We start from the raw sequence: 26,369 nt of genomic DNA on the forward strand, positions 1-26,369 counted from the left end.
ATACTTAATCCAAAAGTATCATGTACAACATATTTTATTAGCTTTGGATTTTTGTTGTTGTTGTTGTTGTTGTTCCTAAGGAGAATCTGTTAATCCTTTTTTTCTAATTTTTTGAGTTTTGTTTTTGTTTTTCCAGTCAGGTCCTTTTTTTTTTTTTTTTTTTTTTTTTTTGCCTCAAAAAGGAAATACCTTTTCCTTCAGTTTGCTAAACTGTTCAGTTTTGTTTTTGTTTTTCACCCCAACTTTTTACCTCTGGTCCTTTTTCTCCCACCTTCTCTGTGTTTTTGTCTCTCTTGCACTAAGCTAAGTCTGCTAAATGAGCAAGATGAACAGGTGCATTCCTAAAGTATGGGCTCTCTTACCCAAGAGAGGCCCTGTTTAGGTACCTTTCCCTAAGACTGCTTACATCGAAGTTGCTATATTGTTAGCCACCACTTTCTCCATGCCTACTGTGTTTTACTTGTATTATAAACTGAAACAGGTTACACCAAACCATGCTGACCTTTAATATGTGTGATGCAGTCTGGTATTTTATTTCATTTAAAAAATATACAGATTACCCTGTCCCTTGCACTTTTATGATCACACTTAGTCACAACTTGAAGTTTGAAAAACACAGGCACTAGGATATTTTTGAAGCCTCTAGCCAGTCCCTGACCATCTTTTATAAAATAGCAACATACCAGGGTGCCGAGGTGGTTCAGTCAGTTAAGTGTCTGACTTCAGCTCCAGTCATGATCTGGGGATCCTGGGATCAAGGCCAGCGGGCAGGTGCTCCAGGCTCCCCGCTCAGCGGGGAGTCTACTTATCTCTCTGTCCTCCCCGCCCTCTGCTGCTCATGCTAAATCTTGCTATCCCTCTCAAATGAATAAATAAAATTTTTTTCAAAAAAATACCAACATACCCCATGCCCCCCTTACACAGGTAATTGCATTCTACTATTACTATTACTCTATTATCTTTTCTCTCATGATGCTTTTCACCACCTGAAAAATGTTTATTCATAGGTTATTCTCGCTACACTAAAATATAAGTTGCAGGATCTTTGTTTTGTTATATCCCCAGTACCAGGACGGGTGCTTACCACATGAGGAAGCTCAGGTAGAGAATGGTGGTTTCTTGCCAAGGTTACATAGCTAGTGAGTGTTGGACTTGGAATTTGAATTCAATCTGTCTTATATAGCAAGACAGCAAAAGTGATTCTGTGTGATAGAATGAACTGTTTACCAAAAGAAATGAGAGAGGGATATAATACCCAGACATTCTGTGTTTGTAAGCAACGCTCACTGGTTTCTGGTGAAAATCTCAGCTGTTCAAAAAAAATTTGGAGTACCTACTGTGTTCCATGCATTGTTCTGGGAACCGAAGGTACCTGGTATGAACAAGACATAGCTCCTACTCTATACAGTCCTAGTTTGTACAAACATTCATTCTATTTTATACATTCCTTTATTTTTTTTTTTTATCACAAAAGCAAAGCTCATTACAGAAAAATCTGAAAATTACACAGGCAAAAAGGAGCATAAAGAATACCAATTTTGGGCGCCTGGGTGGCTCAGTGGGTTAAGCCTCTGCCTTCAGCTCAGGTCATGATCTCAGGGTCCTGGGATCGAGTCCCGCATCGGGCTCTCTGCTCAGCAGGGAGCCTGCTTCCTCCTCTCTCTCTCTCTGCCTGCCTCTCTGCCTGCTTGTGATCTCTCTGTCAAATAAATAAATAAAATCTTTAAAAAAAAAAAAAAAAAAAAAAGAATACCAATTTTGTTTCTGACCAAATGATTTTCATCCAAATTGTTAGGAGTGGAAGAAGGTACAGAAAACATTAATAGCTATTGTCTCTTGGTTACTGGTATTATGAATGATGGTTCTTTTCTTTTCTTTTCTTTTTTTTTTTTTTTTAAAGAGAAATCACAAGTAGTCGGAGAGGCAGGCAGAGAGAGAGAGAGGGAAGCAGGCTCCCTGCTGAGCAGAGAGCCCGATGCGGGACTCGATCCTCGGACCCCGAGATCATGCCCTGAGCCGAAGGCAGCGGCTTAACCCACTGAGCCACCCAGGCGCCCCTGATGGTTATTTTCTTATTCATACATTGTTCTATTTAAAAGAATTCTCCAGTGGACAAACATTACTCTTATAAGCAGGGGAAGAAAAACCCCACACATTTTTGAAAAAAATAAAAACAAAGAATGGCACACAAATGAATTGTCTTAATGTAATAGAATTCTTAGTCATTTCTCTTAAAATATTGTTTAATGCACTTGTGTTAGAGGGAGCTGAAGGAAATTATTGGAAAGTAGAAAACACTGTACTTGCTTGAACTTGTACTTTGTTTTCATTTAGTATTGTGATATTTTATTAGGTAAAGTGAAGTCATTGTTTTATACTTATATATGTGTTAATATTTAACTTTCATGGGTGTCCCTCTGGATTTCTGAAAGGCCAACTTACCCCGTTGTGCTGGTTGTTAATGTTAAGCAACATGAGCTCTGCGTTGGTGACAGTGAATAAAGGAAATGACCTAGTCCAGAATCCCTGGGGCTTAGACTTAGAATCACTGGGGCGGAGTAAATAAATATTTGTCAAATGAAAAATATTGAATAGGAAACTCCTCCTGGTCTGTCCCAGTCCATAAGTAGTGATAACAAGGCTTCACATGTAGAACCTTCTTTTAGAAAAATTGCTCTGAGCATTCCACCCCAAGATCGTTGTTCTTTTATTCAAAGTTTTAGTACACAATGCATTGTAATTTACAACAGAAGACTGCTTCTGAAGTTCAATATAGTGAAAATTTGTTATAATTGCTGGCTATAATCCATTCTTCCTTCTTGAGGAAACAGCATGCTAAATTTCTTTTGGTTGAGTTCCTCTTTCTTCTCCAAACTTCTTACAGGTAGGTAGGATTGTCCATCAAGATACCTCACCCTTGGGGTGATTGAAGGTGGCAACCAGAGGTCCCTTCTTACTTTCAATCTGCCATCAGAACCTTCCATTGACAGAACATAATAAGGAGGAAATGGGCTTGGGAATTTGGGAAAAGCAGTTTGTAGAATCCCAGCCCTGGCAACACAGAGAAGAGGAAAAAAGAGGTAGTTTAGAGCTAAGAGATGGTGGCAGGTAAATAACCATGACAAAAGCATGCTTTGCTTTTTAAAAGACCAGTAGTGGTTTTTGAAAATAGAACTCCCAAGCAAATTGGAAATTTTCAGTATATCTGTGGCTAAATGTAAATTGCATCATTATTATACTTTATGCTGAAAGGCTTAAGGGCTCAAATTTCAAACCTGTAACATGTTCTCTGGCCTTAGTGATGGCATATGGGTGTTATCAGTTGGAAAATTTGTCTCCTAATGCATATTTATGAGGTTCAGGAGGCATGGCAAAATTGTTCTCTTTGATTATTACAAAGAGGAAACCAGCTTTGATGTAGACCTATCTTAGTCATCAAAAGATCTGTAATTGTAAGGTCATTTACAAATTCCTATTGAGAATTGTTTTTCAAAATATGCTAGGAGAAAAGCCAGTGAAATTCATTATCTTACTGAGAAAATACTTTATAGTCTCACTTAAGGGAAATTACACATGCTTCAAAAGTATAGATTGAGGGGCGCCTGGGTGGCTCAGTGGGTTAAGCCGCTGCCTTCGGCTCAGGTCATGATCTCAGAGTCCTGGGATCGAGTCCCGCATCGGGCTCTCTGCTCAGCAGGGAGCCTGCTTCCCTCTCTCTCTCTCTCTGTCTGCCTCTCCATCTACTTGTGATTTCTCTGTCAAATAAATAAATAAAATCTTTAAAAAAAAAAAAGTATAGATTGATTAAGCCAACAGATTTTATTTTGAAAGTTTGCAAAATTACTAGTCTTCTATGATTAATGAATAGAAGGGAAAATTACTATACTAGTAGCAAAACAAAATGTTAGATGAAAAATGTGTCTATGAATGTTCATGGCAGCTTTATTCGTGATAGCCAAAAACTGAAATCAGCCTAGATGTTAAACTATGGTACATCACAGAATTCTACTTAGCAAGAAAAGAAACTATTGATACACAAAGCTTGGATGAGTCTCTAGGGAATTATGTTGCATGGGAAAAAACCTCCAAAGGTTACATACTTTATGATTCCATTCATATAGCATTTTTGAAGTGACAAAAACTTGAGAAATGAAGGAGGGATTACTGGTTGCCAGGGGTTAGTGGGTTGGGAGCTAAGATTCAAGATTGTGAGTGCCGGGGGCGCCTGGGTGGCTCAGTGGGTTGGGCCTCTGCCTTTGGCTCAGGTCATGATCCCGGGATCCCAGGATCCCTGCATCGGGCTCTCTGCTCAGCGGGGAGCCTGCTTCCCTTCCTCTCTCTGCCTGCCTCTCTCTCTGCCTGCCTCTCGGCCTACTTGTGATCTCTCTCTGTCAAATAAATAAATAAAATTAAAAAGAAAAACAGTGTGAGTGCGGTTATAAAAGAACAAAGTGAGGAATCCTTATTCTGTGGTATTGGAACTTTCTGTATCCTGACAGTGATGGTGGATATACAAACCTACATAGGTCATAAAATTGCATAGTAATTAATACGCAAGCAACCATACACAAATGAATACAAGTAAATCTGGGGGAAGTCTGATGAAGACGAGTGCATTATATCAATGCCAGTATCCCGGTTGTAATATTAGACTTTAATTTTGCAAGATGTTACTTTTGGGGGAAACTATGCAGGATGAATCTACAATTATCTCAAAAATTTTATCCAAAAATTAAAATTAAAAGTGGTGTGCAGTAACCTTAGCAATGCTTTCAGTCTTGGTCCGTTTATTAATTGAATTAAAGTCAATAGTTCCTACATAGGTGATTTTTTAAAAAAGATTTTATTTGTTTGAGAGAGAGAGAGAACATGTGCACACAAGCATGTGAGTGGAGTGAAGCACAGAGGCAGAGGGGGAAACAGATTCCCTGCTGAGCAGGGAGCCTGATGTAGGGGCTCGATCCCAGGACCTGGGATTGTGACCTGAGCGGAAGGCAGATGCCCAGCAGAATGAGCCATCCTGGCGCGACCATGTGTGACTTTTTTAAAAAGAAAAATTATTTATTTTAGAGAGAGAGGGTGTGGTGGGGAGGAGCAAAGGGAGAGAAAGAATTAAGCAGACTCCACTGTGAACATGGAGCCTGATGTGGGGTTTGATGTAGGGCTGGATCTCGGGACACTGAGATTGCAAGCTGAGCTGAAACTAAGAGTCAGACGCTTAACTGACTGTCCCACCCAGGTGCCCCCCCAGCATGTGTGGGTTTTTTTTTAACTTTTAAATTATGGATAATTTCAAAGAAATACAAAAGAAAAGAGAGCAGTGAAATGAACCCCCATGTATACACCACCCAGCTTTGATAATTATCAGCTCATGGTCAAGTGTGTTTCATCTATACCCCCGTCCAGCTGTGCCATCCCTCATTATTTTGATGCATATTTCACACATCTCATGTCATTAGTAAATATTTCTACATGCATCTTTATATAAGAGTTCCCTTTTTTTAACAGTTTATTTATTTATTTATTTGTTACTGAGGATGTTTTTTTGTGGGTATTAGAGGTTTTTTTTTTAAAGGATTTTATTTATTTATTTGACAGATCACAAGTAGGCACAGAGGCAGACAGAGAGGGGGGGGGAAGCAGGCTCCCCACTGAGCAGAGAGCCGGATGTGGGGCTTGATCCCGGGACCCTGAGATCATGACAGGAGCCGAAGACTGAGGCTAAGCCCGCTGAGCCACCCAGGTGTCCCTGAGGGTCTTCGAGTTTTAAAAGTAATCTCTATGCTCCATGTGGAGCTCAAACTCACAACCCTGAGATCAAGAGTCACATGCTCTACTGACAGAGCCCAGCCAGGCAGCCACGAACCCCAAGTTCCTTTTTTAAAAAATTCAAAGTAACAGAGGGGCCCCTGCATGGCTCACTCATTGGGCATCTGCCTTCGGCTCAGATCATGATCCCAGCCAGGGTCCTGGTATCGAGCCCCACATTGGCTCTCTGCTGATCCGGAATGCCTGCTTCTCCCTCTCGCCCTTCTCCAGCTTGTGTTCCCTCTCTCACCGTGTCTCTCTCCATCAAATAAATAAATAAAATCTTTTTAAAAATTCAAAAATAACAGCAATACATTTGTGTGTACAATAAATATATCAATTCCTTGATATCAATACCCAGAGAGCCTCTATATTTACTGGTTTGTCTCTTAATAAAAGTTATGCTTTAGCTTTAGTGAGGTATAGTTTATGTACAATAAACAGCACCTATTTCTTTTGAAAATTTAATGAAGATTTTATTTCTTTATTTGAGAGAGTGAGCCCAAGTTGGGGGGAGTGGCAGAGGGAGAGGACTCCCTCTCCCCAGAGGAGACTCTCCATTGAGCAGGGAGCAAACAATCTGAAGAGACACCTCACCAAAAAGATATTCTGATGGCAAGTACGCACATGAAAAGATACTTCATATCAAATGTCGCTGCAGAATTGCAAATGAAAACAGTGGGATACTACCACACACCTGTTAGAATGGCTAAAAACTATGGAGACAGAAGCAAGGATGCCAGGGGCTCAGGAGCATGAAGGGATGATCAGATGGAACCCTGGGAATTTTTAGGACAGCAAAACTATTGTGAAAAAAACTTTTTTTAAAGATTTATTTATTTATTTATTTGTTTATTTGAGAGAGAGAGAGAGAGAGAGCACAAGCAGGGGGAGTGGCAGGCAGAGGGAGAAGGAGAAGCAGGCTCCCTGCTCAGCAGGGAACCAACCTCGGACTCAATCGCAGGGGCCTGGGATCATGACCTGAGCCAAAGGCAGATGCTTAACGGACTGAGTCACCCGGGTGCCCCCAAAGTATTTTTTTTTTTTAATTTAAATTCAAGTCAGTTAACATATAATGTGTTGTTAGTTTCAGGGGTAGAATTTAGTGATTCATCAGTTGCATATCACACCCAGTGCTCATTACATCAAGTGCCTTCCTTCATGCCCATCCCCCAATTATCCCATCGCCCCAGCTCCCCTCCAGCAACCCTCAGTTTGTTACTTTTGGTTAAGTCTCATGGCTTTCCTCCCTCTGTTTTTATCTTATTTTTCTTTCCCTTCCCCTATATTCATCTGTTTTGTTTCTTTTTCTTTCTTTTTTTTTTTTTTTTTTAAAGATTTTATTTATTTATTTGACAGAGAGAGATCACAAGTAGGCAGAGAGGCAGGCAGAGAGAGGAGGAAGCAGGCTCACTGCTGAGCAGAGAGCCTGAGGCGGGGCTCGATCCCAGGACCCTGAGATCATGACCTGAGCCGAAGGCAGAGGCTTAACCCACTGAGCCACCCAGGCGCCCCTCATCTGTTTTGTTTCTTAAATTCCACATGTGAGTGAAGTCATATGGTATTTGTCCTCTGACTGATTTCACTTGGCATAACACCCTCTTGTTCCATCCATGTCATTGCAAATGGCAAGATTTCATTCTTTTTGATGGCTGAGTAACATTCCCTTGTATGTATATATTGTCTTCTTTTTCCATTCATTTGTTGATGGACATCTGGGCTTTTTCCATATTTTGGCTCCTGTGGACATTGCTGCTATAAAGACTGGGGTATATGAGGCCAGCAAAACTATTTTGTATGATTCTGTAATGGTAAATACATGTTGTCATGTGTTTGACAAAAGCCAAAAAATGTACAGCCCAGGGGCGCCTGGGTGGCTCCGTCATGAAGTATCTGCCGTCAGCTCAGGTCATGGTCCCAGGGTCCTGGGATCAAGCCCACGTCTGGCTTCCTGCTCTGTGGGGAGCCCACGCCCCTTGCTTATGTTCTCTCCCTCTCTGTATCTCTGTCAAAATAAACAAAATCTTTAAAAAAAAGAATTGGGGCGCCTGGGTGGCTCAGTGGGTTAAGCCGCTGCCTTCGGCTCGGGTCATGATCTCAGGGTCCTGGGATCGAGTCCCGCATCGGGCTCTCTGCTCAGCAGGGAGCCTGCTTCCCTGTCTCTCTCTCTGCCTGCCTCTCCGTCTACTAGTGATTTCTCTCTGTCAAATAAATAAATAAAATCTTAAAAAAAAAAAAAGAATATATAACCCAAAGAGTGAACCTTAATGTACACTATGGATTTTCATTAATGACAATAACATATTTATGTTGGCTTATCAACTATAACAAATGTACCACACTAATGCAAGATTAACGTGTGAAATTGAATCAATAAAGATTAACATGTGTGGATTAAAAAGGGACACTGTGGATTGGTGGGAGGAAGAGCTATGTGGGAACTCTACTTTCTACTCAATTATTCCTTAAGCCTGAAACCGCTTGGGGGAAAAAAGGTATCTTTTTTTAAAAAAAGATTTTATTTATTTGACCTAGAGAGATCATAAGCAGGCAGAGAGGCAGACAGAGAGAGACTGGGAGGGGGAAGCAGGCTCTCTACTGAGCAGAGAGCCCGATGCGGGACTCGATCCCAGGACCTTGAGATCATGACCTGAGCCAAAGCCAGAGGCTTAACCCACTGAGCCACCCAGGCGTCACCCCCCTCAAAAGTATCTTAATTGAAGTCTTATCCTCTGCAAGCTTTGGTTTCCTCCTCTCAGAAGTGAGGAATTGTACTAGATCTCAGAATGAAATTTTGTCCTTAGAAGTAGAGATGAATTGGGGCACCTCGGTGGCTCAATCGTTGAGTGTATGCCTTCGGCTAAGGTCGTAATCCTGGGGTCCTGGGATCGCATCCCGCATTGGAGCTGGTATCACTTGGCTGGGCATGTTCCGGCAAAGAATAGACTCACACAGAAAAGTTTTCTTTATCAAATCTTTTTGATGATATTTTGAACAGAAGAACTTCAGGGAAAATTTGTTTCTATGTCTATCACGTGTTTCCTGTCCATGTTTGTTTGAAAGCTGCTTTGTGTGTTCAGCTACAATTTAGACTTCAGCGACCTTGAAATGTGATAATTTCAAGTTAGGGTAAATATTCTAACTTTTGGGAGAAATCTTAGTTATATTAAAAGTTCAATGGGGTGCCTGGGTGGCTCAGTGGGTTAAAGCCTCTGCTTTCGGCTCAGGTCATGATCTCAGGGTCCTGGGATCAAGCCCCACATTGGGCTCTCGGCTCAGCGGGGAGCCTGCTTCTCCCTCTCTCTCTCTGCCTGCCTCTCCTCCTACTTGTGATCTCTGTCTGCCAAATAAATCAATAAAATCTTAAAAAAAAAAAAAAAGTTCAATGACCTGGCTTTGTAGCAAATATCACAATAATTTTATCTTAAATAAACACAAAAATTTATATGATAATGTAAAATCAGTTGGTCACAAGGACCTTGTTGTGTTATCCTGGTATGAAATAAAGACATTCAAGAACATCCTGGCTGTATAAACCGCCACTCCAGCAGAAGGGAGTAACAACATTTATATAAGCTACTGCATCCCATGTTCCCTACAGATAGTCATAAATGTTTGATAATGATATCTAATGACTCAACTGAATGAAGAAAGAGGTACCAGAGAAGCAGACTGAAAAACATCAGCAATCCTCTTTTTTCTTTTTAATTTAATTTATCTGAGTGCAAGAGCGAGAGAAAGAGCATAAGCAGGCAGAGTGGCAGAGGGAGAGAGAGAAGTAGGCTCCCTGCTGAGCAGGGAGTCAGTCCCATGTGGGACTCGATCCCAGGACCCTGGGATCCTGAGCTGAGCCAAAGACAGCCACTTAACCACCCAAGTGCCCCCATCAGCAACCCTCTTAATATATACAACAATGCTATTTAAATTGCAAACATATAAAAGCGTTATAGGGGCACCTGGCTGGCTCAGTTGGTGGAGTATGTGACTCTTGATCTTGTGGTTGTGAGTTTGAGCCCCGTGTTAGGTTTGGAGATTACTTTAAAATAAAATCTTAAAAAAAAAAAGTAAAAGCATTGTAGATGATTCTTGTTGCATCATTTAATTCCTAAGGAAACTTGAGTTGATGGAGCCCTGATTCTAAATTTACATTAAAACCAATATTTAGTATGAGAGTTAGTGTTGCTACTTTTCTGGGGAGTAACTGTTAATACTAAGTATTTTTGCTTATGTTATGTTAATTGTTTTCCTTTAGTCAAGAAAAAATAAGCTTGCCACATCCACCACTTCACTCCCATTATAGAAAGGAATGTTGCATATATATTTAGATTACTTAAAGCAGTGGCTTTAAATTTTTTTCTTGGTCCGAACCCACAGTAACATGTACATTTCACATTACCTATCATCTATCTCTCTTTTTATGATACTGAAACAAAAGTAGTGCCTATTCTTACTATGTGGTAATACTCTCTGATCTGATCTGTTCTATGCCGTTCTATTTGATTAATGAAATACAATCATGACTCTCTAATTTGATTTCACTAATGGACCAAGATCCACAGTTTCAAAAACATAGCTTAGAAAGCTCCAGATGAAATGTGCAATGAATAGACCATTTCACTTCTGAATAAATATAAAAACTTAAAATTGATAGTTCATAGACTGTGTTTCTGGGGAGTGGGACTGAGAGAGAGTGAGCACCTTTTAATTTTATCTGCCTGCGTTTTAAAAATTTTAACATGTATAACTTTTATAATAAAAAATCTAGCATGATGTACCTATTTATCCTAAGGAGCTGATGTAATAGATTCTAAAAGTTATGTTTTTTAAAAGGCAGTGGAAAATTGAACACAACAAGAATGTACAATTATAGGGTATTAGTTGTGGAAATTATAGTTTGTCCATGGATGTACCACACCAGCATTAAAAATGATCAGGGGGGCGCCTGGGTGGCTCAGTGGGTTAAGCCGCTGCCTTCGGCTCAGGTCATGATCTCAGGGTCCTGGGATCGAGTCCCGCATCGGGCTCTCTGCTCAGCAGGGAGCCTGCTTCCTTCTCTCTCTCTCTCTGCCTGCTTCTCAGTGTACTTGTAATTTCTCTCTGTCAAATAAATAAATAAAAAAAAAATAAAATCTTTAAAAAAAAAAATGATCAGGTAAGTTCTAGCTCAGTGGTTCTCAAACAGGGGTGATTTTGCCTCCCAAGGGACATTTGTCAATGTCCAGAGACATTTTGGATGGTCACAACTTGGGGAGGGAAGTCCTCCTAAAATCCAGTGGGTACAGGCCAGGGATGCTGCTGAACATTCTATAACACACAGGCCAGCCCCCCCCCCCCACAAAGATATCAATAGTGCTAAGGTTGAAAGACCCTAGTCTAACCAAATGACTATATCTATGTGGAAGTTTTACCTCCTTTCTAATTTCTGTAAATAACTTTATTTTTGGAAGCTTTTTATCTCTTTCTTATACTTAGGTTAGAGTTATTTATGTTCATGTCTTATTTTCCTTTCTAGGTAGAAAGCTCCTTTTCACAGATGGGATATGTGTCTGATTCATCTCAGTATAACCAGCAACCAGAAAACTTCATGTCTTGTAAGTGTTTAATAAATATCTGTTGAATTATTACATAAGAGGAAATATGACATACTATAATTATTGAAATGGAAAGATGCTCTCAATATATTTAACTGGGGGGAAAAAAGCAGGTTATGAAACAGGATGAGTGATCTCTAGATTCAGTGCAATTCCTAGCCCAATCTCAGCTAACTTCTTTATAAAATTGATAAGCTGACCCTCAAATTCAGTTGGAAGGTCAAGGGACCTGCAAAAGCCAAAACAATCATGAAAGAAGTTGGAGGACTCACCCTGCAGAACTCTCAGAGTAAATTATAGGGCTGAATCTTTGTGACCTTGAGCTAGGCAATTTCTTAGCTATGACACACCAAAAGTACAAAATGAGGAAAGATTAACTGGGCTTCATCAAAATCAAAGCATCTGTGCTGCTAATCATACCATAAAGATACCCAAAAGACAACCCACAGAATGTGAAAACATTTTTGGAAATTATATATCTGACAAAGGAATGTATATAGAATATATAAAGGACCCTTACAACTCAATAATAAACGAAAACCCAATTTAAAAATGGGCAGGGCACCTGCGTGGCTCAGAGGGGTAAGCCTCTGCTTTTGGCTCAGGTCATGATCTCAGGGTCCTGGGATCCACAGGGAGCCTGCTTCCCCCCTCTCTCTGCTTGCCTCTCTGCCTACTTGTGATCTCTCTCTCTGTCAAATAAATAATTTTTTTAAATTTTTTTAAAGATTTTTATTTATTTATTTGACAGAGAGAAATCACAAGTACACTGAGAGGCAGGCAGAGAGAGAGAGAGGGAAGCAGGCTCCCTGCTGAGCAGAGAGCCCGATGTGGGACTCGATCCCAGGACCCTGAGATCATGACCCGAGCCGAAGGCAGCGGCTTAACCCACTGAGCCACCCAGGCGCCCCTAAATTTTTTAAATTTTTTAAAAATATTTTATTTATTTATTTGAAAGACAGAGATCGCAAGTAGGCAGAGAGAGAGGCAGAGGGAGAAAGAGGGAAGCAGGCTCCCTGCTGAGCAGAGAGCCTGATGCGGGACTCGATCCCAGGACCCTGGGATCATGACCTGAGCCAAAGGCAGAGGCTTTAACCCACTGAGCCACCCAGGCGCCCCAATAAATAAAATCTTTTAAAAAATGGGCAAAGCAGGGGCGCCTGTGTGGCTCAGTTGATTAAGCATTTGACTTCAGTTCAGGTCATGATCTCAGGGTCCTGGGATCAAGCCCTTCTTCGGGCTCAGCACTGGGTGTGGAGCCTGCTTGAGATTCTCTTTCTTCTCCCCCCTTGGCTCCTCCCCCTCGCTAACAATAAATAAATAAATTTTAAAAAGATATACAAATGGCTGATGTAGGGGAAGAAAAAATATTTTCCCTCTGCCCTTCTAGATTCTGTACTGGGACCCCTGTAACAAAAGACAGATTGACAAGAGAAAAGCATACAAATTTATTTAACATAAGCTTTATGTCACTCAAGTGCTTTCATAAGGAAATGAAGACCTGATGAAGCAGGTAAATTGAAGTGCTTTCATGCTAGGTTTGATGAAGAATGAACAAACGTGGGAAAATGATAAGACAGAAAAGTTATGAATAAGTAAACGGAGGTAGCATGTTCTGAACACCGTCACCAACAAGTGCATGAAGAGGGAAATATAAATAAAACCACAGTGAGATGCTACTCCACACCCACAAGAATGGCTGTAATAAAAAAGAGGCGTAATAACAAGTATCGGTGAGGAGATGAAGGAACTGGAACCCATTTACATTGCTGGTGGGAATGTAAAATGGTGCAGCTGCTTTGGAAAAACAGTTTGGCAGGGGTGGCGCCTGGGTGGCTCAGTGAGTTAAGCCTCTGCCTTCAGCTCAGGTCATGGTCCCGGGGTCCTGGGATTGAGCCCCGCACTGGGCTCTCTGTTTGTGGGGCTCTCTGCTTGGTGGGGAGCCTGCTTCCCCCCTCTGCCTGGTTTTCTGCCTACTTGTGATCTCTGTCAAATAAATAAATAAAATCTTAAAAAAAAAACCAGTTTGGCAAAATTAAACACAGAGTTACTATATGACCCAGCAATTCCACTCCTCGATATGTCCCCGAGAGAAATGAAAACATATAGTCACACAAAAAGTTGTACACAAATATTCATAGCAGCCTTGTTCATACTAACCAAAAAGTGGAAAAACAACCCAAATGTCCATCAACCGATGAATGGATATATAAAATGTGGTATATCCATGCAGTAGAATCTTATTTGGCAATAAAAACTAAGTATCTCTGTATCTGACACTGACACCATGGCTGAACCCTGAAAATATATGCTAAGTGAGAGAAATGAAGCATAAAATCCACATATTATATGATTCTGTTTATATGAAATGTCTAGAGTAGGCAAATCCATTAGACGCACAAAGTAGGTTATTGACTGCCTAAATCCAGAAGGTTTGGGTGGAAATGGGGAAGATTTTATGAAGTATAAAAATATTGTGGGGCGCCTGGGTGGCTCAGTGGGTTGAGCCACTGCCTTCGGCTCAGGTCATGATCTCAGGGTCCTGGGATCGAGTCCCGCATCGGGCAGGGAGCCTGCTTCCCTGTCTCTCTCTCTCTGCCTGCCTCTCCGTCTACTTGTGATTTCTCTCTGTCAAATAAATAAATAAATAAAATCTTAAAAAAAAAATATTGTAAAATTAGATTGAAGGGGACTCCGCTGGATGAGTCGGGGGAGCATGAGATGCTTGATCTCTGGGTTGTAAGTCCAAGTCCCATGTCCGGTGTGGAGATTACTTAAAAAAATAGTCTTTAAAAAGAAATAAGTAGGGCGCCTGGGTGGCTCAGTGGGTTAAGCCACTGCCTACGGCTCAGGTCATGATCTTAGGGTCCTGGGATCGAGTCCCGCATGGGGGGGGTGTGTGTGTCTGCTCAGCAGGGAGCCTGCTTCCCTCTCTCTCTCTCTGCCTGCCTCTCTGTCTACTTGTGATCTCTGTCAAATAAACAAGTAAAATCTTTTTAAAAAAATAAAAAAGAAATAAAAAGAAATAAGTAAATACTAGATTGTGGCAATACTTACATAAACCTGTAGATGTATTAAAAGTCAGTCAATTGTACATTTTAAATGAATCCTACAGTATGTTAGTTATATCTCAATAAAGCTATTTTAGAAAAAGAAAAGCAAAAGCAACAGAACGTGTATTTGCTTCCTACAATGTCGTGAGCTTAAGATAAACGTGGAATGTTAGCGGGTCAGCCTGTACCTGGTTTTCAAAAACATTGTTTGTGAAAACCCTGATTGATGAGTTGCAGCTGCACTGGGAGGGATGTGACTTGGCACTTACTCTCAGAGACAATGCACCGACCACAGTGCACACGTAGCTGCTAAAGCGCAGGGCGGGCTGCCCTGAGTGGAAGTCTCTGCGCTGGTTCAACTTAACGCTCTCCGCAGAGCATGCTCAGTGAGGTGAAGCTGCGCCTAACTGTGTGCCCCACCCCGGGAGGCCACAGCTCTTTGGCACCTGCGCTGCTTGCTGCGTGCCTGTTAAAGCTACGTAAACTAGTGTGCAGGGAGAAATACCTCGATATGTAGTGCAATCTTATATTTAGCTATGTTAGTAGGTGATTCCCCTTGAGTGTCCAAATTCCAGATATCTTTGATTTCTTTATACTTCTCTGTATTTTTTTTTTGGAACCCGTAACATTTTACTTATTTTTTAATAAAATGATTTGAAAAACAAGTTTTTGCATTCCTTGGCAAAATCCTACGTGGTCATGGTGAATCATTCTATTAATGTATCTTTTCAAGCTTTTATTTATCCATTCGGTAGAGAGACAGCACAAGCAGGCAGAGAGGCAGGCAGTGGGAGAGGGAGATGCAGGCTTCCCTCCAAGCAGGGAGCACCGTGGGGGACTTGATCCCAAGACCCCAGGATCACGATCAGAAAATAGAGGCTCAGCTGAGCTGCCCAGGTGCCTGGATCCTATTAACGTCTTACTGAATTTTATTTGCTATTGTTTTATTTATAGTTTTTCATCTAGCGCCTTCTGTTTTCTTTTTTGCCAGTGTATTCTTCAAGATTTCAGGGTTGTAGTGTTCTCATACAATCAATTAGAGAGTTTTCCATGCTTGTCTATAACCTGGAACTGTAGGTTGAGTATAGAAAGAATCTGTTTTAGGTTGCTGCTTTATTATAAAAGGATATAATGCAGGGGCGCCTGGGTGGCTCAGTGGGTTAAAGCCTCTGCCTTTGGCTCAGGTCATGATCTCATGGTCCTGGAATGGAGCCCTGCATTGGGCTCTCTGCTCAGTGGGGAGCTTGGTTCCTCCTCTTTCTCTGCCTGCCTCTCTGCCTACTTGTGATCTCTGTCTGTCAAATAAATAAAATCTTTTTTTTTAAAAAAAGGATATAACACAGGAGCAACCAGATGGAAAGGGATATGGGGTTTCCAGTGGACAACCTTCACACCACTTCCTCCTGCTCACCAACCCAGAAGCTCTCTGATTTTGGGGGGGAGGGGAAATTACATATTAATATTGTCTTTGAAAAAACAAACCTTGGGATGCCTGGCTGGCTCAGTCAGTAGAGCAGCATGGGACTCTTAATCTTGGGGTTGTGAGTTGGATCCCCACACTGGGTGTAGAGATTCACTTAAAAAAAAGAAAAGCCTGGGCGCCTGGGTGGCTCAGTGGGTTAAGCCGCTGCCTTCGGCTCAGGTCATGATCTCAGGGTGCTGGGATTGAGTCCCACGTCGGGCTCTCTGCTCAGCAGGGAGCCTGCTTCCTCCTCTCTCTCTGCCTGCCTCTCTGCCTGCTTGTGATCTCTCTCTGTCAAATAAATAAATAAAATCTTTTTTTTTTTTTAAAGATTTTATTCATTTATTTGACAGAGAGAAATCACAAGTAGATGGAGAGGCAGGCAGAGAGAGAGAGGGAAGCAGGCTCTCCGCTGAGCAGAGAGCCCGATGCGGGACTCGATCCCAGGACCCTGAGATCATGACCCGAGCCGAAGGCAGTGGCCCAACCCACTGAGCCACCCAGGCGCCCAAATAAATAAAATCTTTAAAAAAAAAAAAAAAGAAAAGAAAAGCCTTATTTTTTTCTTTTTTTAAGATTTTATTTATTTAACAGAGACACAGTGGAAGAGGGAACACAGCAGGGGGCGGTGGGAGAGGGAGCAGCAGATTCCCTGCAGAGCAGGGAGCCCCACATGGGGTTCGATCCCAGGACCCTGGTATCATTACCTGCCGAAGGCAGGCGCTTAACGGCTGAGCCATCCAGATGCCCCAAAAAATGATCTTTAAAAAAAGAAAAAAATAAACCTTTACAAAGAGTTTAGCTTTTTGTCCCCATCAGAAGACTCACTAGTGAGACTGGAAACCCTGGGCAGAAGGATCAGTGGCTGCTCAGGCCCTGCACATTCCCGCACATTCTGTGCATCCTGTGGACCGGGTGCTTGTGCGGGGCTGCTGAACTCTGGTCCCCAGCGCTCCAGGGGAGGGCTCACCCCGCCGCCACAGCTCTCCCTTCCCATTGTGCAAGCGTGAGGACAGTCTGGCATGGCAAATGTGGAGGTAGGGGGAAAACTTTTGGGATTAGACACGAAGCAGGCTGAGCCTAGGTACTAGCTGTGTAAGGAGGTGCGGGGAAGGACCCCCTGCCCCGCTCCCAGAAACAGGAGTCCCCTTCGTCCAGCGGGAAGAGAGTCAGTTTAGCACCCAGAGCCCTCCACCCACACAGGAGGACCCTTAGGTTCCAGTCTGTTGCCGGCTGCCCCATAGAGAATTCTTGGGAATCATTCATCGAATAATCCTGCTTGTATCTCCTCACTTTCGAACAGTTACATATAAAAGTACTGTCCTTCGTTTAAACAGGGAGTGTTTAAATAAATATTCTATGATATTTAGGAATAATATCATTAGGCGATCAGACCTCCTCAAACAGATTTTCTTTGGTAGTCTCTAGAGTTTTCAAAATCCATGTAGCTGTTCTATGTTACCTTTCTTTCTAGTGGTCAGATTACTAAAGCTTTCTAAACTAACCCTTTTGCAAATAATCCACCTCAAACACAGACTAGTTTTCATCTCTAGCCACAGGAGGGCGCACAAATACATTCATCAAGTGAAGTTAGGTGTAAAAAAGTTGGGACGATCCTGACTCGGATTGAGAAAAGAGCCATGGGTAGCATTGTACGCTTGTTAGCATAGAACAGTGCAGTCCACCAGAACTTTCGGCGGTGATGGAAATGTTCCACATCTGTGCTTCCGGTCCATCAGCCACTAGCCACATGTAGATACTGAACCCTTGAAATCTGGCTGATGTGACTGAGGACATGAATTTTTGATTTTTTTTTTTAAGATTTTATTTATTTATTTGACAGAGATGGAGAGGCAGGCAGAGAGAGAGAGAGAGAGAGAGAGAGAGAGAGAGGGAAGCAGGCTCCCTGCCGAGCAGAGAGCCCGGAGCGGGACTCGATCCCAGGACCCCGAGATCACGACCCGAGCCGAAGGCAGCGGCCTAACCCACTGAGCCACCCAGGCGCCCCTGAATTTTTAATTTTAATTATAAATTTAAATAGCCACATGTTGCTAGTGGCTACCATATTCGACCATGCAAGTCTAGAGTACTAGACTCCATAGGAATATTGGTTTTTCTGAATGGCTTCCTGTACTGACATTTACATAATTTTGGATCTAACAACAGTAACTTAAGACCTAGAGGAAACTAACATTGATGTTCTCACCCTTGGCCAGCTACTGTGCCAGGCACACTTACACACCCACCTGACTTGACTTACTACACACCTAAGAGACGGATATTACTATGTCCATTTAATAAACGAAGAAACAGACTCCGGAGAGTTGAAGCAAATGGTCCAAAGTCAGAGATAGTCATGGAGCCAGATATACCCATCTACTATTTTTCGAGAGCCTACAATGTGTCAATAAATAGATCAGCTAGACACTATTACAAACAGTAGACATCTGTAATGGGAACCAATGCTTAATACGGGGCCTCTTTAGTAAATGTTATCATTCTGTTCCATATAATATTTTCTGATTTATTTGAGGATGACTTGTATATTTTTGCATATCATGTTCTTAGAGTTGGAAGAAACCTCCAGACTAACCACTAGCACTACCTCTGGCAAATGAAACTCTCACTGTGAGCTCTGACCTAGGCAGAGGGATAACTGGGTTTTCCGTGTTCAGCTCTGACTACTAACTAAGCCTACGACCTTAAGTAGATAGTATGCCTTTCCCGGGCTAGAATTTCCTCACTTCTCGAAGGACACTTTTAGCCCAGAAGATCTCTAAGGGCTATTTCATATTTTCCTGATTTTGAGACACATTTTTTTCACCAGATTTTGTCTAATGGGCAGTTGGCAGCAATTTTTCTTAGTTAGACCTAAAACAGTGGTGTAGCTTATAATCATGACATGTTCGACTAGATGAAATATGGTCTGTGATTTTAGAATATCAGTAAAAATATTTACATTTAAATTTATTTTAATATACATTTTGAAATCCCCACAGAGGCAAAGGCAATGACATTCTATACTGGCTCTAAAATATTCAGTTGCATATGTCATAACCAGTGCTTCCCCGAGTGACTAAGACAGAACATGCAACACACACACTCAAAGGTCTCCATTGCAGTAATGACCCACGCCCCATAGAACCGAAGATCAGCAAGACTGATCTCAGGCAAAGCTGGGAGTGGGTGCCCTTTTGTTTGTCTTGAGGGTTTCTCATCCTTTTCCTTTCTTTATCTTCAGGTACTCAAAGCTCTTAAGTACTGCTTTGTGACACCTTCATTCCTTTGTTCTGCCCCAACCCCCATCTTGATCAATTACACTTGAGAGTAAAATAATTATAGGCGTATTTTCTCATAAAGCTATATGACCAAGAAAATCACTTGGTTATCAGTGGTGTATTGGTATGGTTAACAACAAGCTCTCCAGGGGCAGGGCTGGAGGAGGGCCTGATTTGCAGCCTTTGCCAATTTCTGTGGATAAATGCCCCCACGGTGGCTGCTGCTGATTTTAAGCTACTGATACGACGTCAACCACTTCGTAAAAATTCTGAAAATTTAACAGTTAACCTCTCACGAGCCAATATGACCCTGCTTCAGCATACCACAGCTTGGTACAGATCTGATTATTCCATTCTTCAGCCACAATCCTGTGATGGTTCCCTATTGCCTCCAGGATAAAAGCTAACTACTCCAACTTGATGGTTAAGAGCAGGAGATGCTCCAGGTCTCATGGGTCCTGAAGATGATGCAGTTTGGGGGCCCTCTTAAAGAACAATAATACAGGGGCACCTGGGTGGCTCAGTGGGTTAAAGCTTCTGCCTTCAGCTCAGGTCATGATCCCAGGGTCCTGGGATGGAGCCCCACATCGGCTCTCTGCTAGGCAGGGAGTCTGCTTCCCTTGCTTTCTCTCTGCCTACTTGTGATCTCTCTCTCTCTGTCAAATAAAAAAAAAAATCTTAAAAAAAAAGAACAATAATACAAACTTAATAGTATAATATTAGCTACAAAAGTGAATAATTATTTGGAATGAGAAAAGAAATCACAGAAAATTGCAAAGGTTAAAAAGCTGACAAACACCAGAAGCACCACAAAATCTGAAAAAAAGGGGCGCCTGGGTGGCTCAGTGGGTTAAAGCCTCTGCCTTCGGCTCAGGTCATGATCCCAGGGTCCTGGGATCGAGCCCCACGTCGGGCTCTCTGCTCAGTGGGGATCCTGCTTCCTCCTCTCTCTCTCTCTCTCTGCCTGCCTCTCTGCCTACTTGTAATCTCTGCCTGTCAAATAAATAAATTAAAAAAAAAAAAATCTTTAAAAAAAAAAAAATCTGGGGCGCCTGGGTGGCTCAGTGGGTTAAGCCGCTGCCTTCGGCTCAGGTCATGATCTCAGGGTCCTGGGATCGAGTCCCGCATCGGGCTCTCTGCTCAGCGGGGAGCCTGCTTCCTCCTCTCTCTGCCTGCCTCTCTGCTTACTTGTAATTTCTCTCTGTCAAATGAATAAATAAAATCTTTAAAAAAAAAATAAAAAAAAAAAAATCTGAAAAAAAGAATCACATGATATGATTGGAAGAACTTTCTAGAGACATGCTTCTGACTATGGACATTTTATCTTTTTTTTTTTTTTTTTAAAGTAGGCTCCACACCCAGTGTGGGGCTTGAACTTGTGGGGCTTGAACTTGTGGGGCTTGAACCACCCTGAATCAAGAGTCACGTGCTCTACTGACCTAGCTGGAGGCCCCCCAGGCTCTGGACATTTTAAATCTTGTTTCTTATCCAGCACCCCCTGGCCACGTACTTCTGGTGCCAGGTGCTATAAGACACAATCAAATTGCCATGTGCCCTCTGGGCCCTCCGCAGTAGGCCAGGGGAATATTCCTGGGAACCATTCCCATGTGGGTGGCTCTTAGTGCCCTAACCCCTCATGGAAGCAGTTGTAAACCGTGTAAACTCGTGTCTCTGAATCCTAGCAAAATGAGTCTCCAACTCAACTTCCCCTTAGCTGGGCGGGCCCCCAAAAGCCTGTGGCCACGCCAATGCCCCTGAGCATGATGGGAAATGTATGGGTCAGGGTTCATGGAGGAAGCCGACCTGCCACGGGTGATATATAGTAAGAGACTCATTCTGGGGTCAGATCTTTGGCAGCTGTGGGAGCCGGTGGACAAGGCTGCGTGGGCTGCTGCCGCTGTGTCTGTGGTCCATCCCGAAATCGCTGTAGGTCATCGGGAGAGCAGCTGGGAAGGAGGAGGACATCTGGGAGACGCTGAGGGAGCTGTGGGCTTGAGTGCTGCCCAGTCCCATCTAAGTGTGGGGGCGTCAGATCAGCGACACTGCAGGCAAGCTGCCACGGAGCCTGGCACCCTGGGCTAACCTTCAGAGCTGCAAAAATGGGGCTGCAAATTCACACCTGCCTCCCACGAAAACGTGTCTAGTGGCCGGTGCTAACTTGGAACCACAGAGGGGAGAGAACATGGTGCCAGCTTAGCTAAACTGATGCAGGACAAAGCTCCCGCAGGAAGTGTGAGAGGGGACACTGGAATGCAAGGAGACAACGTTTTATTTTTATTTTTATTTATTTTAAAGATTTTATTTATTTATTTGAGGGAGAATGAGTGAGAGAGAGCATGAGAAACGAGGAGGTCAGAGGGAGAAGCAGACTCCCCAAGGAGCTGGGAGCCCGATGTGGGACTCGATCCTGGAAGTCCAGGATCATGACCTGAGCCGAAGGCAGTTGCTCAACCAACTGAGCCACACAGGCGCCCCAGGAGACAACGTTTTAAATTGATTTCAGCTTATACATTTTGGTTTTGCAAATTTAAGCGTATGGACACGGAGACACGTTGCTAGGACCTTAAGCCTCATGAGCTTCCTGAGAGATCCACCCTGTTAAAGAGCTGCACAGAGTTCCAACCTACCCACCAGCCTTACTAGATATCCTTTCCCTTTCTCTCTCTGTTTCTCCCTCTCTCTGGCACTCTCGCACGCACACACGCACGTACTCACACACGGTCACTGAGCTCTTATGTACCAGGCATGTTCTAGGCACTGGGGATCCAGAAGTGAGCACAGCTGACAAAGACGTGCACCCGAGGGGAGTTCACCTGCTAATGGGCTGAACGAGCTAAAACAAAGAAATGCACAGAAATGCACGTTTGCACATCAGATGGTTGGAAGTGCTTTGCAGAAAAGTAAAGCAGACAAGGGTGATAGGGAGCTGGAGCGAGCAGGGAGGAGCTCTGGGGGTGGTCAGAGAAGGCCTCACTGAAGAGGTTAAGCAGACCTCTGAATGAGGGGACAGCAGAGCCAGAGCTGCGGAGCTATCTGGGACGCAGTGTCCCTGGCCAGGAAACTATTGCAAAGTCCCTGAGGCCGAATGGAGTGAGCTTGCTTTGTTCTAGCAGAGCAGCTCCAGTGAGCTCTGGCCAAGGTGGGAGAAGAGGTCAGAAAGGTGGCTGAGGCGTGGATGGAACTAGAGGGTGACATTATGCTAAGTGAAATCAGTCAGTCGGAGGAAAGACAAATACCATATGATCTCACTCCTAGGTGGAATTTAAGAAACAAAACAGATGAACAGAGAGGAAGGGAAGGAAAAATAAAATAAGATAAAACCAGAGAGAGAGGCAAACCATGAGAGGCTCTGAACTCCAGGAAGCACAGAGGGCTGCTGGAGAGGGGGAGGGCGACTGGGGGATGGGCATGAAGGAGGGCACGTGACGGAGGGCACGTGACGGCGTGAGCCCTGGGAGTGATACTGACGAATCACTAGATTCTACCCCTGAAACTAATAAGACGCTGTATGTCACCTAAATTGAATTTAAATAAAAATTTTAAGAAAAAAGAAAGGTGGTTGGGGGCTACCTGATGAGCCACTAGCCTTTGAGTCTGGGAGCGGGGACGACTGACACGATGACACTGAAAGGTTCTGCGTTGAGAGGGACTGAAGGGGGACAGAGATGGACTCCAGTCCATCTGGGGTCCAGTTAAGAGGCCTGCACAGTAATCCTGAGCTGTGCTCACCGCCCCGAGCTCCACTGACCTTTTGCCCAGCATCGCCTTTCCCAGCTGCTTTACTTTTGCTGTTCCCCGCGTCCCCCCCCTACCCCGCGCGCCTCGCCCCCCCACCCCGCGCCCACCTGGATGGCGCTTCCTGCTTCCTCTTCTCAGGTGGACTAAATCTGTTGGCAGAATTTGATCTCAATTTTATTTTTCAAATCTGATAACACGTTAAGTTTGCGAGATTTCCTCCTGAGCCCGATAAGAAACAGCAGGTGAATTGCTAAAGCGAAAAGACGTTTTCAAAATGGGAAAATACTATTTCTTTATGAGGCGCTGAGCTAAAGCTCACGAGTGCCTGAGAGTGTCCCCTCCTTGCATTTTGTGCCTCAAATGCCTCACTCACTCCTAGTCCGAGTTTGGCAAGTCCTCCAAAATGACATTAGAAAGGCCAAATTAGTAGCTTGACGGTAGAGAAAGCTGGCAAGACCCTGAGATCATGACCTGAGCCGAAGGCAGAGGCTTTAACCCATTAAGCCACCCAGGCACCCCTTTTCTGCCTTTCTTGTCATTGATGGTTGTGAAGAGGATATAGGCCAGTCACGTCATAACGTGAGGTCATGGTCTCAGGGTCCTGGGATTGAGGCCCACATCAGGCTCTCTGCTCAGCGGGGAGCCTGCTTCCCCCTCTCTGCCTGCTTCTGCCTACTTGTGATCTGTGTCTGTCAAATAAATAAATAAAATCTTAAAAAAAAAAAAAAGAAAGGCAAAGAAGGCTGAGGAGCTGACAGGAACTGTGTGGAGAGATATGCATAGTACTCCGGATTGGGTCCTGGACAGGAAAAGAGTACTTTGAAGGATAATCTTGGGACAGTGGGGAAAATGTGACTATGAACTGTAGATTGGATAATAGCATGTCAATATTAAAGTTCCTGATTCTTGTGACTGAACTGTGGTTATATGAGAGAATGTTTTTTATTATTGAGAAATACGCTATGAAGCATTTAGTGGGTAAAAGAGCAATAAACTTATTCTACTAAGGATTAAAATGATCTGTCTGTGTCTATCTACCTCAGCCTACCGTCTATCTACTACCATCTATCCCATCTGTCTGTCTGTCTATCTAGAGAATGATAAAGGAAATATGGCCAAATATGAATATGGGATTTCTTTGTACTATTTTTGCAACTTTTCTGTAAATTTGAAATTACTTCACAATAAAGCAATTTTTAAAAAGATTTTATTAATTTATTTGACAGAGAGAGAGAGAGAACGCAAGCAGAGGGAGCGGCAGGGGGAGAGAGAGAAGCAGATTCTCTGAACGGGGAGCCCAATGTGGGGCTTGATCCCAGGATCTGCGATCATGACCTGAGCCAAAGGTGGATGCCCAACCGACTGAGCCACCCAGGCGCTCCACAGTAAAACAATTTTTAAAAGTCTCCAATTTTAGGGGTGCCTGGTTGGCTCAGTCAGTTAAGTGTCTGCCTTTGGCTCAGGTCATGACCTCAGGGTCCTGGGAGAGAGTCCCACATTGGGACTGCTTCTTCCGCTCCCTCTGCCCTCTGTGCACTTGCGTGCGTGCTCTCTTTCTTTCTCTCTCAAATAAATAAATAAAATCTTTAAAAACGTAAATAAAAGGTGGGGGTACCTGGGTGGATTAGTTGGTTAAGTGTCTGCCTTCAGCTCAAGTCATGATCTCAGCACCCTGGGATACAGTCCTGAGTCGGGCTCCCTGCTCAGAGGGGAGCCTGCTTCTCTCTCTCCCTCTGCTGCTCCCCCTGCTTGTGCTCTCTCTCTCTATCAAATAAATAAATGAGTAAAATCATTAAAAATAAATAAATAAATAAATGGCGGCTCCAATTTTAGACATCTAGATGAAGAGAATGGAGATGGGAATCATTCTTTTTTTTTTTTTTTTTTTTTTTTTAAAGATTTTATTTATTTATTTGACAGACGGAGATCACAAGTAGGCAGAGAGGCAGGCAGAGAGAGAGAGAGGAGGAAGCAGGCTCCCCGCTGAGCAGAGAGCCCGATGCGGGACTCGATCCCAGGACCCTGAGATCATGACCTGAGCCGAAGGCAGCGGCTTAACCCACTGAGCCACCCAGGCGCCCGGGAATCATTCTTTACAGCAGGTATCAATTCTTAGCTTTCAAAATAAACACAAATGCTATCAAAGAGTCATCTTTCTGCAACAACATGGGGGAGGATAAGCCATTACCTTTTTGATAGCTTTGAACTTGCCGTTCCCATTTACATGTTAGGTCCACTAGTTCTGTCAGAGTGGGCAATTGATAAGGTACAAGTAGTTATGAGTCCAAATAACTGAAGTGTTTTACTTTAATTGCTAGAATGGACAGAAATGCACAAGGAAAATTTCTGTAACAATAGCCTGTCATTAAAATGTGAAGTGCGGTCATATGCAGGTAAGTATTTTATATTTTTCTATAGCACTGCCCAGAATTTGGCAGAGGGCTTTGGATACAATAAGTATCAGTTCTCAACCTTGGCTGCACATACCATCTGGGGAGTTTTTAAAAAAGTATCGATGCTGGGGCACCTGGGTGGCTCAGTGGGTTAAAGCCTCTGCCTTAGGCTCAGGTCGTGATCTCAGGATGCTGGGATCGAGCCCCGCATTGGGCTCTCTGCTCGTGGGCTCTCTGCTCGGCGGGGAGCCTGCTTCCTCCTCTCTCTCTGCCTACTGTGATCTCTGTCTGTCAAATAAATACATAAAATCTTAAAAAAAAAAAAAAGTATCCATGCTTAGGTCCCTCCTCCCAGAATTTGACACAATTGGTTCTGTGGTGCAGCCCTAAGAGTTTTAAAAGTACCCATGTGATTTTAACATAGTTATGGGGAAGAACTGATCTAGAGTCCTTCATTTCTTTTTTGGATAATCATAGTAACATAACAAGAGATGCCAGCCACAGGACAGAGGTGACTTCACTTGGGAAGGCAGTATCATGGGAAGGATACTTCATCAGCAGAAGGCATCTCTCCTTCCTTTCGACTCCCATATAATTTTTGTTCCATGCCACCCAATAGTTTTTACCTTGAATTATAGTTACTGTATTTGTGTTGTCTTCCTTGCTATACTGCAGACTCCTGTATCACAGGATTCATGGAGAAATCACTGTGTACTATTGTTAAGACAACAGGACCATTGGGGCACCCGGGTGGCTCTGTCGGTTAAGCGGTCCACTCTTGATTTAGGCTCAGGTCATGATCTCAGTGTCCTGCCATCAAGCCCCTTGTGGGGCTCTGTGCTCAGTGGGGAGTCTGCTTAAGACTCTCTCTCTCCCTCCCCCTGCCCACATGCTCTCTCTCTTTCCCAAATAAATATATCAATTAATTTAAAAAGACAGCAGGACCGGTGTGCCGAGCTCTGAGAGTACCAAAAACAGGTTTTTTTTTTTTTTTTTTTTTTTTTTTTTTTTTAAAGATTTTATTTATTTACTTGAGAGAGAGACAG

At 43.1% G+C, this 26,369-nt stretch overlaps 2 long non-coding RNA genes across 2 annotated transcripts in view; one reads left to right on the top strand and one right to left on the bottom strand.

Moving 5' to 3' along the window:
• Positions 1-2,107: 2,107 nt before the first annotated feature.
• LOC131821896 (uncharacterized) overlaps positions 2,108-26,369 on the bottom strand; it is a 45,952-nt gene continuing 21,690 nt past the window's right edge. The window contains exon 3 of the long non-coding RNA XR_009350012.1: positions 2,108-3,051. This is a non-coding gene — a long non-coding RNA (uncharacterized LOC131821896). The remainder of the gene's footprint in view (positions 3,052-26,369) is intronic.
• The window catches only part of LOC131821897 (uncharacterized), a 32,016-nt gene continuing 16,965 nt past the window's right edge, over positions 11,319-26,369 (top strand). The window contains exon 1 of the long non-coding RNA XR_009350013.1: positions 11,319-11,399. This is a non-coding gene — a long non-coding RNA (uncharacterized LOC131821897). The remainder of the gene's footprint in view (positions 11,400-26,369) is intronic.

Source organism: Mustela lutreola, chromosome X (genome assembly GCF_030435805.1).
Source record: "Mustela lutreola isolate mMusLut2 chromosome X, mMusLut2.pri, whole genome shotgun sequence".
In the NCBI taxonomy this organism is placed as follows: Eukaryota; Metazoa; Chordata; class Mammalia; order Carnivora; family Mustelidae; genus Mustela; species Mustela lutreola.